The 6,494-nt window shown below is 44.4% G+C and overlaps 1 protein-coding gene across 1 annotated transcript in view; it reads left to right on the top strand.

Annotated features, from left to right (window-relative positions):
- The first annotated feature begins 659 nt into the window (after positions 1 to 659).
- Positions 660 to 6,494, top strand: part of daam1a (dishevelled associated activator of morphogenesis 1a) — a 69,194-nt gene continuing 63,359 nt past the window's right edge. The window contains exon 1 of the mRNA XM_076300510.1: positions 660 to 734. The gene's annotated coding sequence lies outside the window, so the exon portion shown is untranslated. The remainder of the gene's footprint in view (positions 735 to 6,494) is intronic.

The following is a 6,494-nucleotide window of genomic DNA, read 5'->3' on the forward strand; positions in this document are numbered from 1 at the left end:
TATCAGGAAAGGGACGCCATCCAAATTCTATAATCTAAGCACCCGTTTCCATACTTCCATACAGAAATTCACTCTGGGGATGGATGTCCGTGTGGCCTGTGTCTCTATACAACGCCTCCACAAGAACCCCCTTTCCACCATTACTTATGGCACCCTGCAATATAACTGTCACATTAGTGGAAAATGAGGGTTTAGCACGGCCCGCTTTATTAGGCTCCCTGTGTGCTCACTGACCAGAGACTTTTTGAGCCCTTCGCCATCCACTTGAGCTGTACAAACAAATCAGAAAAATGGCAATCACCGCACCGCATCTCGAACTATTAACGCCTTCTTGTCAAGTAGCCCCTTCCTCAGAGATATAGCCTTTCAGCAGCTCTACCGTCTCATGCAGTTTGGGGAAGTTCAACATCATTAAATTGTCTCAAAATACCCACTGCAATAAAATATAGCCTAATGCAATAGCTATTTATTTCATTTACTTTCAAATATAAAAGCAATACACTAAGCAGTTGAAGACTTGTCTTGTCCACTTCTGCCCTTAAAAACATGACAGCAAACAACACTACATTTCCCATGAAAGCTTGCGCTTTATTTTCACTGGTCCATGCGCACTGACACTTCAGCGAATGATGTCACCTGCAACTGCCGAATCGTACAGTATTGTGTTAAAGGGGTATGCAACCGCTTAGATTGACCACAGAGAGCTGGCGCAAGATGATGGGTCTGTTTACGAGGTAAGACACCGCTGTAGCTATATGACTGCCTATACGACGATGTATACAGGCGTTTGAAACGTAAACCGCGAGATTGTCCTCGTTTTTCCAATTGTCCTTTTTCTATTTTACGAGGCTTGGAATGACACGGAATCGGGTTATGGGTGTGACATTTTGATAAAAATGTGTAACACATACGACTGGTGAAAATTGTGATGCATTTCAATGAGAATTCTGGAAACAGCGCGGAATGTAGGCTAAATAATTTGCTCGTTCCACTGGACTCGCGACTTTCGTTTTTCTTTAGCATTCCTGTGTAGCTACTGTAACCTATATTTTAAGAGTTTGTGGCAAAGCCGGTCCGGTGTGTTACATTCGCGACATTAGAGCAAGCCTGCGGAATGGGGACGTTGGCGAATGCGTTTTTAATACAATGTTAATAAGCCGACTATTATCTCACTATAGCCTAACCCATACATTCAATAGGCCTATTAAAGAATATTCTATGTTGTAAAGAATGAAAAAAAATATTGTTGTAGGACATTGCAGGTTATTCCAATGATTGATCGCGCTACAACGTAGCGTACCTGCATAGCGACTACTGATGACCATATTCCTGCTTTTTCTGTAATAGTGTTTTAACCGAATATTACAGAGAGTATTATTTAGTCCAGCCTATACAAAAGCGTAAAAGAAATGTACATAATAGTAATTACCTCTTACGCATCGTAATCGAAACCATATTTTTCAGTGTTTAGGCGATCTCTTTGCAAAACACTCACGCTGGGCCTATAATTTAGATATGAATTGCACAGTGTTTGCACCAATTGCGAAATCAAATCAAATTGCTGGCATAGGCTACATTACCACAAGCGATTGAGACTGTTTTCATTTCAGTGCATAAATTGAAAATAGTATGAACATTCCGTGACATTTTTTTCCCCATGTGCAGTGTTATAGCGCTGTTCATGCAAAGAGTGTCTTCACCCTGCAGCTCAATGAAAGATTCAGCGCTCAGCTCCCCTGGCCTTGTTATAACTTTGGGATGATTTTACTTGATACTTATGGCATTTGATGGCACAGTTCAAGGTCAGACCACCTGTCCTGGACTATACCCATTTTCTGTAATAAGACTAAATAAAGTGTCAAGGCAAAGTGTTGAAGTTGCTGGAGAGCAGGTCTAAGCTGGCCTTGGGCATTAATACAACTGGTATGTTAAATCACACTAATCCAACTAATTAATGTCATTAAGATGGCCAGTTTAAGGTAGTAATTTTGGATTTAGGGTATTTAGGCCTGTGCGCTAAATGAATTGCAGAGCATAAGTGGGAATCTCTTTAAGGCATGCCTCCAACTTTATTAGCGCTGAAAGTGTACAAATGCATGTGTTGAGATACTGCAGTGTACAGTTAGGCCATGACAAGCTAATTTGATAACTATTGGCCTTTTCAGCCATAGAACTTTCAGCAGCTCAACACAATTGCAAGTAGGAACTTGAAGTAAGACAAGACACATGCTATTAATCACATCAGCAGGATCCCATGAGCTCCAGTCTTCCACTCTCCATTATAATGGTGATGATGGAGGTGGTTGGGATGCTGCTGCTGGTGATTGTTGTGCTGGTAATGATGATGATGATGATGATGATGATGAGCCACTCGCCATGTTTGTTTGTTTGTTTGTTTGTTTGTTTGTTCTCAGTCCGTCTACTGCAGGAGAGACAAATGGTCAGACTTTTAGTGCGGATGATAATGATCATGACCATGATGGTGGTGGTGAAAATGGTGATGCTCTTTGGCTACATCAAATGTAGGCCTATCTGATCTCAGTCTGAAGACACAGTCTGAGTCCAACTGTGCATTTTTGCCCTGGCTGGACACTGCATGCATCCTCTAAATTAGTAACACCCCTGTTACCTGTTTACTAAGTTAGTAACGCCCCTGTTACCTGGTTACTAAGTTAGTAACGCCCCTGTTACCGGATGAATCAGGCAGCACTGTCATCCAACTACCCCCCCCCCCCCCCCGCAGCAGCATCCGCTAAGCATGTCCTCCACTAGGCCTCCATGTGTCCACTGGCTTTCATTTCATCTATTTTTCACCACTTTCACCAAGTAGTGAGGCCTCCCGGGTTGACGCACTCACATTCCACTTTTCACACGCTCCACCGCTGTGAGAAAGCGAGTGATTGAAAAGAAGAGGAGAAGAACAGCGAGGACGTTCACCCTTCTGTTTGTGTAACGCTGGAGAGTGAGGATGTGGTGGTGGAGGGGTGGGGGGGGGTTATCTTGCCCCAATTAGGGAGGCATTCAGCAACGATGACAGGGGCGGGGGGGGGGGGGAGCAGGAGACACCTCCAATTAGGGAGAGTGAGGTCAGAAGCTGGAACCCTGTCAACTTGAGGGGAATGTCTAGACCGTGCCAAAAAAGCACCGGGACTTCCTCCGGGCTGAAACCGATACTTCAGGACGTGTGTGTGTGTGTGTTTTTTTTCCCTCTTTCTCTCGGTCGAAGAGAGCCGTTTCGAGATCGATTGAGCTCTTCTTCACTCTCGGCTGCTGACGGATGGCGTGTTGTGCTTGGCAACCAAACCAGTGTGCGAGGATGGGAGTGAGAGAGAGAGAGTGAGAGTGTGAGAGAGAAAGAGAGCGCTTGGAGGTACAGTTTGCCCCTTTGCTCACTTGTCCTCATGTCCGGCCATCCATGGTGATGATGGCGAGGAATCGCCTGGCTATGTTTGCTTTCCTTTGCTTAGGTTGCTAAGGGACTTATACAGTGGTCACCTGCTGGGGTAGATATATGACCTGTTTGTGACCTGGAGCTAAAATGGCAAATAATTCAGCCATTTCTTATACTGTTTTGACAATCTCTCAGTTTGCTTGTTATTTATAACAGTCTCCTTAATTTACTAGGGAATTGAGGAATGTGCTGTGTTCTAAATATAATCTAAAAGCCTTTCCCAAGCCATTTTACAGTAAGGCCTTTGAAACTGTTTATGTAAAAACTACACAAGTTATCTATCATGCATGCAGTATGAATCATCTAGTCCTGCATGTATGCTGGACTCTTTGACTATTGCAGTGAATGTGCTTTAAAAGCACAGGTGTGGGTTCAACATTAATCGTGAATGGTTGGGATATCATGGGCTGGTTTTGTGGACATGGATTCGGCCTAGTCTCAGACTAAAATTAAGATCTCCATTTGAAAAGACATTTTGGGAACCTGTTCCTGTGTGTTCACATAATATGCCATGAGACATATTTAAAAAAAAGAGACCTTTGGCATGCATTATCTAATGGCAATGGCCTGTTGTCTGGTTGATGATAAGGGTAAGATAATCCAACTGTTTTTCTTTCAGTTTCACCTCAGCATCCTCCACAGATGAATACAATAAGTTCAATTATTATCAATGTGTTGGACTTGGATAAAACCAAAGCACACATTTGTCTCTTTGACTATTGCAGTGAATGTGCTTTAAAAGCACAGGTGTGGGTTCAACATTAATCGTGAATGGTTGGGATATCATGGGCTGGTTTTGTGGACATGGATTCGGCCTAGTCTCAGACTAAAATTAAGATCTCCATTTGAAAAGACATTTTGGGAACCTGTTCCTGTGTGTTCACATAATATGCCATGAGACATATTTTAAAAAAGAGACCTTTGGCATGCATTATCTAATGGCAATGGCCTGTTGTCTGGTTGATGATAAGGGTAAGATAATCCAACTGTTTTTCTTTCAGTTTCACTTGGATAAAACCAAAGCACACATTTGTCTCTTTCTCTCTCTCTCTCTCTCTCTCTCTCTCTCTGTTGCTATGTCTCTGCCCTTTTGAAGTATTTTTCACACTCCTGGTTATTTGCATAGTGGATGTTTTATTTTATGTGTAGTTATTTGCATGTAGTGGCGCCTCTCACTGTATCACATCAACACAGCTGAATACCCCCCCTTCCCCCTCCAAACCATCCCAGCTTGTGTTTTCCGTGCACCAATGTTTTCGTTTACATGTTTGGAATGGGAGCCAGTACAATCCCCACAATCCTTTGCGTGGCTGGCCCTGCCCTGTCCCCACAGCCAAGCCCCAGCCAAACCCCAGGCCAGTATGGGTTTGTGTGTGTGTGTGTGTGTGTGTGTGTGTGTGTGTGTACACTAGGATCAACAATAGAGCTGTGTGGCTGTGTGCAATCAGCATTCTGCTGCAGGGTGCTCCTCTGCGTGGTGGACAATGGGCTGTGATCTCACTCTCTGATCCGCTCACAGAGCCCCACGGGTCGGCTCCGCTCAGGAGAACACAGCACAGCACAGCAGAGGAGAACAGAGGAGAACAGAGGAGAACAGAGGAGAGAGGTGCAGAGGGGAAGAGAGGAAAGAAGAGAGAAAAGGAGAAGAGAGGAGAGGAGAAGAGAGGAGAGGGGAGGAGAGGAGGAGAGGAGAAGAGAGGAGAGCAGAAAAGAGGGGAGGAGAGGAGAAGAGAGGAGAGGAGAGGAGAAGAGGAGAGGAGAAGAGAGGAGAGCAGAAAAGATGAGAGGGGAGGAGAGGAGAAGAGAGGAGAGGAGAAGAGAGGAGAGCAGAAAAGAGGAGAGGAGAGGAGAAGAGGAGAGCAGAAAATAGGAGAGGAGAGGATAAAAGAGAAGAGGAGAAGAGAGGAGAGCAGAAAAGAGGAGTGGAGAGGAGGGTAGAAGAGAGGCACAGGGGCTCGGGGCCTAAGATTTTGTCTCCCATGGACTCCCATGCCTAAGCCTCTGTAATTAAAAGGGCAAAAGCAGGAAGCAACTGCCTCTGTGACCACCCCAACTTGTTTGTCTACAAAAGATGATTTTTGTTTGAGTGAACCTGATTCACACAGTACTTGTGCAATGCTTTGTATGAGATATAAAAACACACTTCACTGGCTTTGAATGTGTCCTTTTAAGTGGAGCACCTTCCAACCTCTGGTAATTTGGAAGAGGATGAAGACACAAACATCTTCAATGCAAACCTGCTGTTTCTATCCTCTCCCTCTCCTCTCCTCCTCTCCCCTCCCTCGCTTTATACTTCAGCCAAGTGAGCATTCTCTCACTCCCCTTTCTCTCTCTCTCTCTCTCTCTCTCTTTTATCTCCATTGTTTCCCTACATCTTTCAAAGGTCATTTTAAAGTGTGTGTGTGAGAGAGAGAGAGACTGTGTGCCTTTAGAGAGCTGGTAATGTGCTAGAAGTGAAGAAAGATCTTGTTTGGCTTTGATGTCTGAAGTCTCCTGTGATGGTTCCTTCTGCTTGTTTGCGTGCATAGTTGAGATTAATTGACTGCTGCTTCTGTATCCAGGGCCTGAAGTTAAAAATGTGATGTGACGTGGGCTAATTTCGGCCCCAACGCTACCTACGAGGCCTGTTGAACATGTGAGCACTTTCAGATGGACCTATTCCCCTTCAGCAACGTACATATATCTCCCTCACAGACACTGGTATATTGTATCCTACACACACACTTACATGCACAAATACAAGTCAGTAAAGCCTTGCCATATGTGTTGCTGAAACCCAATTCTCAGACAGCTGATTTGCTTTATCCCACGCTGGTTCAGTCACTCTAGATTCAGAACAAGCACTTCGCTTTATGACACACACTCGTTGCGATGTTGATGTCGAGGATGTCAAAAGATCCTATCAGGTGGCATTCTTGTGTGCTTTGTTCATCCTGACACTCATGCATAGTTTCTGAGTGAACCTTTCTCTCTCTCTCTCTCTCTCTCTCTCTCTCTCTCTCTCTCTCTTTCTCTCTCTCTTTTGTTTTGTCATGTTGCAGTA

The sequence above is a fragment of the Alosa pseudoharengus genome, unplaced genomic scaffold, assembly GCF_046254945.1.
Source record: "Alosa pseudoharengus isolate Yale_2024_CS ecotype anadromous, Long Island Sound unplaced genomic scaffold, YU_APseudo_1.1 YU_APseudo_1.1_scf_22, whole genome shotgun sequence".
In the NCBI taxonomy this organism is placed as follows: Eukaryota; Metazoa; Chordata; class Actinopteri; order Clupeiformes; family Clupeidae; genus Alosa; species Alosa pseudoharengus.